Source organism: Odocoileus virginianus, chromosome 19, assembly GCF_023699985.2.
Source record: "Odocoileus virginianus isolate 20LAN1187 ecotype Illinois chromosome 19, Ovbor_1.2, whole genome shotgun sequence".
NCBI lineage: Eukaryota > Metazoa > Chordata > Mammalia > Artiodactyla > Cervidae > Odocoileus > Odocoileus virginianus.
Window position 1 is genome coordinate 13172240 of NC_069692.1, and position 12304 is coordinate 13184543.

Sequence of the window (12304 nt, forward strand, 5' to 3'; positions counted from 1 at the left end):
TAATGGATATTCATCAAATAATTGCTGATAAAAGAAATATTTGGTTAGAAAAATTCACTTCTATAATAACTTCCAAGGCAGTACTTTTTAGACAGAGTGTGTCTAATTAAATACGGTTGGCTATACTGAAAAAAAAAATATAGGATAATTCCTTAGTAGTGAAGTAAGGGAAAAAGAGGAAATAAAAGGTATTAGACTTGGGCAGGGAGGAAGGTAAAGGCCAGTGTTGCTATTCAAACATACTATCATTGTGAATTTATGATATCCAACAAGGTGTACATATAGAAAGTGTAAGTGAAATCGCTCAGTCGTGTCCAACTCTTTGCGACTCCATGGACTGTAGCCTACCAGGCTCCTCCGTCCATGGGATTTTCCAGGCAAGAATACTGGAGTGGGTTGCCATTTCCTTCTCCAGGAGGTCATCCTGATCCAGGGATTGAACCTGGGTCTCCGCATTGTAGGCAGATGCTTCACCATCTGAGCCGCCAGGGAAGTCCACTTGCAGGTTGTTATGAACCCCAACAAGGTTTCTGCCATAAGCCATATGAGGTCACTGCCGAACCGCAGAGCAGGGCTCCTCACTTGCTTCACCCAGGGCGTGTCATTCATTCCCACAAGCATACTGTAGAGTTAGTAAAGCACAGCAGAAAACATGTTCGCTAGGAGAACAAAGAACTAGAGCTCCAAGCATTCTTACCTTGTTCTGAGTAATCCCATATGAGCCCAAGATGAAAGGTTGTTGCTGAACCATGAAAAGACACCCGGATTCTTGGCCTCTGGAGGAGAAGAGTTCAATCCGGGGCCAGAGACAAGGCTTGATTGCTCAGAGCTTCTGTGCAATAGAGTTTTATTAAAGTATAATAGAGATAGAGAAAACTTGTGACACATACATCAGAAGGGGGCAGAAAGAGTGCCCCGGTGTACATATACATTATTAGAATTAGTAAGTGAATTTGGAAATGTTGCTAGATTTAAAGTCAACACACACAAAATCCAAATTCATATATTTATGCTTTTTTGTTATTTAGTCACTAAGTCGTTTCCAGTCTTTTTGTGACTCCATGATCTGCAGCATGCCAGGCTCCTCTGTCCTCCACTACCTCCTGGAGTTTGCTCAAATTCATGTCCAATGATTCGGTAATTCTATCTATGCTGCCCCCATGTCCTTCTGCCTTCAGTCTTTCCCAGCTGAGTTCAGTCTTTTCCACTGAGTTGGCTTTTTGCATCAGATGGTAAAAGCAATGGAGCTTCAGCTTCAGCATAAGTCCTTCCAGTGAATATTCAGGGTTGATTTCCTTTAGGATTGACTGGTTTGATTTCCTTGCAATAAAGGGATTCTCAGAAGTCTTCTCCAGCACCACAATTCAAAAGTGTCGATTCTTTGGTGCTCAGTCTTCTTTATGGTCCAACTCTCACATTCAAACATAATTACTGGAAAAACCATAGCTTTGACTATCTGAATCTTTGTTGGCAAAATGATGTCTCTGCTTTTAAATACTCTGTATAGGTTTGTCATAGCTTTCCTTCCAAGGAGCAAGAGTCTTTTAGTTTCATGGCTGTAGTCACCATCTGCAGTGGTTTTGGAGCCCAAGAAAATAAAATCTGTTGCTGCCTCTATTTGCTCCCCTTCTATTTGCTATGAAGTGATGGGACTAGATGTTATATTAGTTTTTTTAAATATCAATTTTTTCAAACATTTATGTTAAAAATAAATAAGCAATGGAATTTTAAAAGATACAACACTTTTAATGGCATCAAAATGTGAAACTCCTATCAAAAATATGAAAATATAATATATTTTCAATGAACATACAATGTATAGGGTACTCAACAGAATAACATTAAAATGTAAATAAATCATATAAATTCCTGAATAGGAAGAATGTATTGGGAGTTAATATCCAACTAATATTGGGACTTTATATAAAGCTGTAATGTTTAAGAGAGTATGTTTTGGTATAAGGATAGATTAATGGAATAGCATGGGAAACCCAGTTTTGTAGACATAACACTTGATTTATCACAAAACAGGATGACAGTCATATTAGTTAATGGTTCTGGGACAATCAGAAATGCATATGGAAAAAAGTGAAATGTGAATCCTATTTCACAACATTCATGAGTTCAATTCCCTATTAGATTATAGATAATGTGAAAGGTTAAATGAATACATTTTATAGGACTGAGTTTCTCAACAGCAGTACTGTTGCTATTTGGGCCAGATAATTCTTTGTTTGGGAAGCTGTCCTGTGCATTATGGTATGTCTAGCAGCATCCCTGGCCTCTCTGCATTGAATGCCAGTACCACACTGTCAGTTATGACAACCAAATACATATCGAGACATTGACACATGTCCCCTTGTGCTAAATTGCCTTCAGCGATGAACCACTATTCTAGGAGATAATGTCAAAAAATACTTATTATTTGGGATAAAGAACAACTTCTTAAATAGGACACAAAATTATATAACTGAAAGTAAAAACTTTTCAATTTGACTACTTTAATATATATATATATATATATATATACACACACATATATATATATATATATATACACACACACACACATATATATATATAAATCTGTTCATTGAAAACATTATCAGGGGAATGAATAGACGAGCCACAGAAAGGGAGAAAGCAATAGCTGTCTAACTGGCCAGAGCCTTATAACCAGATTTTATAAAGAACTCAATGAGAAAATGATGAAAACAATAGAAAAATGATCAAGCAACTTCACCAATTGAAATAAAATGACCAAAAAAGATATGGAATAGTGTTCAGAATCACTAGTCGTGAGGAAAATGCAAGTGAATCAAGACAAAATTCTCGATCTCCATCAGAAATGGCACAGTGAGAAGCCTGACCACACCAACAGTGACAGGAGTTCCAGAGTGGGAGTCAGCACACTTGCGTTGTCAAGCGATGGGTACCAAGCATTCTATGGCCTCTGTCAAAAGAACTTACTGAGGGATCACCTCACACCGGTCAGAATGGCCATCATCAGAAAGTCTACAAATAACAAGTGCTGGAGAGGCTGTGGAGAAAAGGGAACCAACCCATCTACGCTGTTGGGGGGAATGTAAATTGGTGCAGCCACTATGGAGAACAGTATAGAGGTTCCTCAAAAAAGCTAAAAAAGTAGAGTTGGTCTATAATCCATCAATCCCTCCCCTGGGCATCCAGAAGAAACACAAACTTGAATTTGAAGAGATACATGCACCCCAGTGTTCATAGTAGCACTGTTTACAATAGCCAAGACATGGAAGCAAACTCAACATCCATCCACAGATGAATAGGTAAAGAATATATGGTATACATGCACCATGGAATATTATTCAGCTATAAAAAAATAATGAAATAATACCATGGCAACAATGTGGATGGTCTTGGAGGGTACCAAGCTAAGTAAACTAAGTCAGAGAGAGAAACATAAATATCACATGATTTATAAATGGGATCTTAAAAAAAAAGAGAGATACTTATTTACAAAACAGAAATTGACTCACAAACATAGGAAACAAACTGATAGTTATCAAAGGCGAAAGGGAAAGGGGGGGATAAATTAGGACTTTGGGATTAACAGATACACACTACTATGATAAACAATATATAAAAATAAGCAACACAGACTTACTGTATAGCACAGGGAACTTTACAAGATACTCAATATCTTGTAATAACCAATAATGAAAAAGAATAGTAAAATGTGTATATGTATGTGTACATATATATGTATATGTATATGACCTTCCATACATATATACATATATATGTATATGGCCTTCCCTGGTGGCTCAGTTGGTAAACAATTTGCCAGCAATGCAGGAGACCTGGGTTCAATCCCTGGGTCAAGAAGGTCCCCTGGAGAAGGGAATGGCTACACTCCCGTATTCTTGCCTGGAAAATCACACAGACAGAGGAGCCTGGTGGATTACAGGCCATGGGGTCGCAAAGAGTCAGACATGACTGAAGCGACTTAGCAAGCATATATTTATATAACTAACCACTCTTGCCTGAAATTACTACAACAGTGTAAATAAACTAATTTCAAGAAGAAAATACTCTAATCTTCTACCAAAAAAGCAGCCACAGACAATTGGTAAATGAATGGGCATTGTTGTCTTCCCCCCAAATTTTATTTTTAAATATCAGTGGCAGGACAGACTTGTCCAGCAAGCCACAGTTTGCATACTTTTTGTATACAGCAATAAGACTGCTCATATGTTCCTTGTGGGAGTGTAAACTGGTACAAGAAATTTGGAAAAAATTTTGTCATTATCTTCTAAATTAGGTATTTTTCTCAATTACCCATGCCTCCTTAGCAATTTCACTCAAAGTTTATATATTCTTAAGAAGAGAATTAAGTCTCTCAGTTGTGTCTGACTCTTTGCAACCCCAGAACTGTAGCCTGCAAGGCTCCTCGGTCCATTTCCAGGCAAGAATACTAGAGTGGGTTGCCATTTCCTTCTCCAGGGGATCTTCGTGACCCAGGATCGAACCTGGGTCTCCCACATTGTAGGCAGACTCTTTACTATCTGAGTCACCAGGGGATCCCATATTCCTAAGAAATGTAGGCAAACATGTACTAAGAGATAAGTGCAAGAAGATAAGTGTATACTGGCAGTATTTTTGTTAATAAAATGGAATAGAAATAAGGTCTATTGACAACAAAAGGGATACATATACTGTTTAGTTAGGTAACTCAGTCATGTCTGACTGCGACCCCATGCACTACAGCACACCAGGCTTCCCTGTCCATCACCAACTCCCGGAGCTTGCTCAAACTCATGTCCATAGAGTCTGTGATGACATCCAACCATCTCATCCTCTGTTGTCCCCTTCTCCTCCTGCCTTCAATCTTTCCCAGTATCAGGGTCTTTTCTAATGAGTCAGTTCTTCACATCAGGTGGCCAATGTATTGGAGTTTCAGCTTCAGCATCAGTCCTTCCAATGAATATTCAGGACTGATTTCCTTTAGGAGGGACTGGTTGGATCTCCTTGCTAGTCCAATGGACTCTCAAGAGTCTTCTCCAACACCACAGTTCAAAAGCATCAATTCTTTGGTGCTCAGTTTTCTTTATAGTCCAACTCTTACATCCATACATGACTATTGGAAAAATCATAGCCTTGACTAGATGGACCTTTGTTGGTAAAGTAATGTCTCTGCTTTTTAATATGCTATCTAGGTTGGTCATAGCTTTTCTTCAAAGGAGCAAGTGTCTTTTAATTTCATGCTGCAGTCACCATCTGCAGTGATTTTGGAGCCCAAGAAAATAAAGTCTCTTACTGTTTCCATTGTTTCCCAATCTAATTGCCACCAAGTGATAGAACTGGATGCCATGATCTTAGTTTTCTGAATGGTGAGCTTTAAACCAACTTTTTCACTTTCCTCTTTCACATTCATCAAGAGGCTCTTTAGTTCTTCTTCACTTTCTGCCATAAGGGTGGTGTAACCTGCATATCTGAGGTTATTGATATTCCTCATGGCAATCTTGATTCCAGCTTGTGCTTTATCCAACCCAGCATTTCACATGATGCACTCTGCATATAAGTTAAATAAGCAGGGTGACAATATACAGTCTTGACGTACTCCTTTCCCAATTTGGAACTAGTCTGTTGTTCCATGTCCAGTTCTAACTGTTAGAATTGGACAAGGAACATATACTGCAATATATTAAAAATGAAACCTTTTACAGCAACACAAAAGAATGAAGCAAAGAGTTAACTCAAACAAAAATAATGATATACAAAAGAAGCCAGATAGAAAAGAGTGCATACTGTACTCTTTACTTTTTCATAAACTATTATAAAATCTATCTTTTCTATTCTAAAATACATAATGATATATGGGCTTCATAACAGTATAGAATTTAGCAAAGTTTATGCCATTTAAAAGCAGTAATAAAAGGTGATAAATATTACTGTAAATATCATGATATCAGTAAAAGTTTGGAAGAAGGCACATTGAAAGGTTTTGATATGCTATTTCTTTTTCTATTTCTTGACCTCAATGATATTTACACAAGAATTTGCTTTGTTTCATGCACGTATGCACATTTTTATTTTGAGTACTATATTTTAAAGTAGCACTGGATCCCTAGGTTGGGAAGATCCCTTGGAGGAGGGCATGGCAACCCAGTCCAGGATTCTTGCCTGTAGAATCCCCACGGACAGTGAAGCCTGGCAGGGTACAATCCATGGGGTCTCAGAGTTGGACATGACTGAGTGACTCACAGCACAGCGGGTTAGGTACTTTCACATGCTCCCACATGTTCACATATTTTTAAAATAGAAACTTTTAAAAAATGATTTCCTGAAGTTTTATGATTTCCTTTTTTTTGGGTGGGGGATGGGGAGAGAGAAGACAATATGAATATCCATGTAAAGCAGGCTTGGATGATAGCAGACCCCACAAATAAGAAAGTTTCTTCCCTTCCAAGGACACTGAAAACAACACCCTGAGTCAAACTCACAGCATGCCAAGCAGTATTTCTCTTCTCCTGTGACTATTATCAAGCCAAGTACTAGGATCTTGCAAGTAAAAATTTGTAATGTAGTTCATTTTCCAATGTTTCCATCCTTTCTATGCATTTTACTCAATACTTGAAGTTACTTGTCCTATGAAAAATATGGTTTTATACTAGTTAGCACTGATATTCTGACATGTATCCATCTCATTGGTTCTCAGCCCTGGCTGCATATTAAAATCAGTTGACAATTTAAGGGGAAAAAAAATCTATGGCTTAAATCTAGCTTAGACTAATTAAATCAGGCTCTCTTGGGGTGTGGCCCAGGTGTTTTTGAAGTGCCCCAGAAAGATTTAACACGTAGTAGGTTTGAGAACCACTGAGCTGTCTGATGGCCCCAATTAGAAGTGTGCATTATTAAGTCAGAAATGTTCAATCTGCCTCAATATAGTCAGGAAGAAAAAAATTATGGTTTTGGTAAAAATTGGTATTTCTCACATAGTTAGTTTATTTTATTAAATATGAGATGGCATTTTTCTAAAGCTTACAAATAAAAACGTCTCTCCTGAATATTTAGCATCCATACATAAAAATGGGCTTCCTTGTGGCTCAACTGGTAAACAATGTGCCTGCAATATGTGAGACAAAAACAAAAAATAAAATAAAATAACTGACCTGAGCCAGCAGGTTCTTATTACTTAGGCCCCAGCATGCTATTTGAGTCTTTCCAATGGTCTCCTTCTCCTGCATTGTCAGGAACAGTTTTTATAAACAGGAAACAAATAATTGTGTCTTAACTGTGTCTAATAGTTGGCCAAAGCTGTTCTTTAAATCTGCCCTCTATTTCACTAAGGAATCCCCATCTGTTAGATGCACTTAGATAAGTGGCAAAGTTTGCCAAGACTTGCTGTGTATTTTTGTAATGCTGTATATTTTTGGAATGCTAACCTTTTTTTCCCTAACCAAAACCCTATTGAATTATCAACCAAAACTCTTAATAATATGTCAACTGTTCCTATTCTAGATAGGGAATGAAATTATTCTATAACACATTTCAGTATTCTCACAACTTAAAAAAAATTCTAATGGCAACTAACACTTCTCCATAAAGAAATCTAAAGGATGCCCATCATAGAGCTAAAAATAAATATAAAAAAATTAAATTCCTCTTTTTCTATGTAGAATTTCCATCTCTGACACCATCTATTTTGTCCCTTCAGTGAGCAACTTTCTATATTACCTTTTATTCTTTATACTTCTCACATATAATTTTAATTCAATAACATCTTCTATTAGTTATTTCTTCCTTTCCATCTCTACAAATTTTTGATGATTGCTGACCTGAATTGCTGAAACATATTTCCTATCAGGGGCTCTGCTTCTAAACCTGCTGCCCTCTAATTAAGCCAAAATGACATGACTAAAATCACATTTTTCTGATTCACTATTGTATTTCATTAAAATCACTCCCCTTAAATCTCTCCACTAGTCAGCTGATACATTTCTATCAAATTTGGGTAACAAACCTTATCCAAAGCTCAGAGCATGTCATTGTATCATTTTCCTCCGGTTTCCTTCTCATTCTTCAGCTACCCTCTCTGCTTCAAAAAATAGTCTTTCTCCCTTGGTACTATTTTCTCCTTTCTAACATTCAAATCCAGTATTTGCAATTTTTTAAAGTATTCCTCTTGTCTCTGCATGATGTGTATGGTATATCTTACAATGTATTGTGAGAATACAGTGTTTTCTTTAGAATGGTACTCTACCTCCAACCTCCTGTGTTTTTGTGCTAGGTCGCTCCAGTTGCGTCTGACTCTTTGTAACCCTATGGACCACAGCCTGGCCAGACTTCTCTGTCCATGGGATTGGATTCTCCAGGCAAGAATGGTGGAGTGGGTTCCTTCTCCAGGGATCTTCCTGACCCAGGAATTGAACTTGTGTCTCTTATACCTCCTGCATTGGCAGGCAGGTTCCTTACCACTAGCACCACTTGGGAAGGCCTAAGCTTAATGAGATAAAATCCGAGAGAGCAAAACAATACTACCTTCTTCCTGGATGGGGAGCATGTAAAGATGTAGGCAAAGAACTTAAGAGAGGATCATGAAATCAAACTAGAATATAAGCGCTTAAGGATCTAATGCACATACCCACATTTTTATTTGAGTGCTGTCTTGCTCATTGCTATAGCTCCAGAACACAGAAGCTTAGCTTATAGTAGTCAGTCAATAAATATTTGTTGAGGACACTGATCAAACAAGTCTACAAATGTGTGTATAGTCCCACAAGATTAATCCATACTTACAGAGCAGAGACACAATACAGATCATATGATAATATTCTCACCATGAAATGTAACTATACCTATTTTTGTGCAATGTAAAGTCAGTAACTATTTATTTGAATACTTATACGTTCCACTTATCATTCTATGTGTGCATGTGTACAAAGTCGCTTCAATTGTACTTGACTGTGACCCTATGGGCTATAGCCCTCCAGGCTCCTCTGTCCATGGGATTCCCCAGGTAAGAATACTAGAATGCGTTGCCATGCCCTCCTCCAGGAGATTTTCCCAAGCCAGACATCGAACTGGAGTCTCTTATGTCTCCTGCATTGGCAGGCAGGTTCTTTACCACTAGCACCACCTGGGAAGCCCATATATAATTCCATAAGTGAAATTAATTATCTTGTCCCTTTGGGTTGCTCTAACTGAATACCATAGGGATTGGATAGCTTATACACAACAGAAATGTATGTGTCACAGTTCTGGAGGGTGGGAAGTCCAAGATCAAGGCTTTCGCAGGATCAGTATCCAGTAAAAGTTTGCTTTCTGGTTCATAGACAGCTGACATTTTGCTGTGTCTTCACATAGTGCAAGGGGCAGAAGGGTTTTCTAGGGTCTCTGTTATAAGGGCACTAATCCCATTCATAAGGGTTCTGCCGCTTCCCAAAGGCCCTACCTCCAAATACATTAGGGGTTCAATTTCAACATGTGAATTTTGGAGAGATACAAAATAAGGAGTTATTAAGGGAATAGCCAAATGAAAAGAAAATTCCACTGATGTTTCTTTACCTAGAAATAAATGAGGGATATTATCTTAAAGTTTGAGAGAGAGATTTAATTCTACATTGCTATAAGTCACAAGCCAAGTATCTGTTGTGGTCAGGATATTTATTTTCTCAAGTCAATACTAGAGACATCCACAAGCATCATACATTTATCAAGCTTTTTTTTTGAACCTTAGAATGCAAATTATGTGTTTGCTACTAGATCAGGTAAAGTTGTGGGTTTATAATATTGTTAGTAGTTACTAGAAACGAACAAATTGTAGATACAGCAGTTGTTAGCCATAAATAAAACACACATTTCTTAAACAAGAGAAAATTTTTTTCAAAATAATGTAAAAATGCAGAATTCAACAAATGACAAAGGAAAGCATTTAACACAAAATTTCTTCGATTGCCAATAACTCAAATTGGATCTCAGTGGTCATTCTGTAGGAAGGGAGCACGGTGTTGACTACCAAAGGACAGACTAAGCATGTTGAGAATATGAGCACAATGGAAAGAAAGTCAAAGTGTTAGGTGATCAGTAGTGTCCAACTCTTTGTGACCGCGTGAACTGCAGCTCTCAAGGTTCTTCTGTCCATGGAATTGTTCAGGTAAGCATACTGGAGTGGGTAGCCATTCCCTTCTGCAGGGAATCGTCCGAACCCAGGGATCAAACCTGGGTCTCATACATTGTGGGCAGATTCTTTACTCTGTGAGCCTCTAGGGAAGCCCCAACACAAGCGTGGGTACCCTCAAATTTTAAGCACTGAAATAGTTTCATGAGATCAGATTCTTTCCATGTCTTTGTACCTATTTTATGTTTTAGGGATTTAAAGAAATTCAATTACATTTTAGTACTTTAATTGCCACAGAAGCGTTACAAATTGTCTTTAATGATAATTCACTTAAAGGTCTTATTCTGACCCTCTGGAGAGAGGTGAGAGACACCAAACTAATACTCAGGAAGCCAAACCTATATTGTTACTTTTTTGTCCTGACACCTTCAAAGCCATGGAAAGAGGGAGTCTCTCCGAACAATTTAGCACTGTACTTTGGGGGTGTAATGGTTGATTTTGTATGTCAACTTGACTAAGCCATGAGGTACCCAGACATCATTCTGAGTGTATCTGTGAGAGTATTTCTGGATAAAAGAAACAACTGAGTCAGTAGACCAAATAAAGCAGATTGCCCTCTTTAATGTGGGTGGGCATCATCCAACCAATTGAAGATCTGAGTTGAACAAAAATGCTGAATTAGAGGAAACTCCTCCTGCCTGACTACTGAACTGGGACATTGATCTCTTCTGACTTAGACATAGATTAAAACACTGGCTATTCTTGAGTCTCAAGCTTGCTGGCATTTGGACTAGAACTTACACCATTAGCATCTGTGGTTCTCAGACCTTTGGACATAAGTGAAGCTATATATCAGCTCTCCTGGGTGTCCAGCTTGCCAACTGCTATCTTGGGATTTCTGCCTCCATAATGCATAATCCAATTAGTTACAATAAATATTCTTTTAGATAGACTGATAAGCAGATATGCTTATAGGTAGATACCTAAAATATATTTCCTGTAGGTTCGGGGGTCTGGTTTCTTAGACTTACCTGGTGGCTCAGATGGTAAAGAATCTGCCTGCAATGCAGGAGACCCAGTTTTGATCCCTGTGTCAGGAAATCCCCTGGAGAAGGGAATGGCAACCCACTCCAATATTCTTATCTAGAGAAGTCTATGGACAGAGGAGCCTGGAGGGTTACAGCTCATGGGATCACAAAGAGTCAGGCACGACTGAGTGACTAAAACTTTCACTTCCTGCTTTCTCTGGAGAACCCTGACTAATACAAGGGTTATTTATATTAAAAGGTCATGTTTTATTTTATTTTTTGACCCTATAATATTATTAAAAGCAGCCAAAAAAAAGACATTGATTGAGTATATATGCTTATAAAATTCCCTTAGAATTGTAAAACTATAAAAGCTGGAGAGAACATAACCAAGTTATTCACAGATGACCTCATGAAGCCCAATTGCTTCATATGATTTTCTAAAACCGTTTGTGCAGAGTAATGAATCATTGCAATAAAGCAAAACTAAAGAGAGAATCTACACATTACAGGTATGGCTCTTGAAATATTAGGCAATATAAGTGTTATACCCAGAATATAATATCTAGGTCTTCGCTGGCAAGTTTAGATGCTTAGGCCCTGAGTATACTAGGAAACTTCACAGACTTTAGACTTAATGACCCTGGACTTCAGTGCTTTCTCTGCTACATAGAAATTGCCTAACTTTAGTCAACTGATTTCACCTCTTCTGGCCTTCATTCCCTAATTTATAAAGTGGGGAAATAACATCTACTTTTTAGGTGTGTAGTGAGGATTAAATGAGATAATACACAAAATTCTCATTGAGTGCATATAAAGGGCACATAAAACATGGTTCCCATTGTTGTTATACAACTATATTTTAGAGTCACTGCGAATGTGCAACAAATACTGGGCTTCAGGGTAGAACTTATAGGTGCTGTTTGCTGGGGGTGGAGTATTTGCAGTGGGACGAGGTTTGGAGACTTGTCACCAGTTTCTACCAATACTTGGCATTTCATTATGATTCATTACTTTATTTATAGTAATGGAATTCTTTTCAACTATCACTTAGTTTCATATGTGAAATCTGAGAAATGCTCTGAGTATTATGTCTGAATTTTATAAAAGAATCTGTAACTTTAGAGAGGAAAAATGACTTGCCCATACCATAGTTTCAGTAAATGTTACAGTCAAGATT

The 12304-nt window shown here is 37.8% G+C and overlaps 1 protein-coding gene across 3 annotated transcripts in view; it reads right to left on the reverse strand.

Annotated features, from left to right (window-relative positions):
- The window catches only part of NKAIN2 (sodium/potassium transporting ATPase interacting 2), a 1117882-nt gene that overhangs the window by 456742 nt on the left and 648836 nt on the right, over window positions 1-12304 (reverse strand). The gene's annotated exons all lie outside the window — the stretch shown is intronic.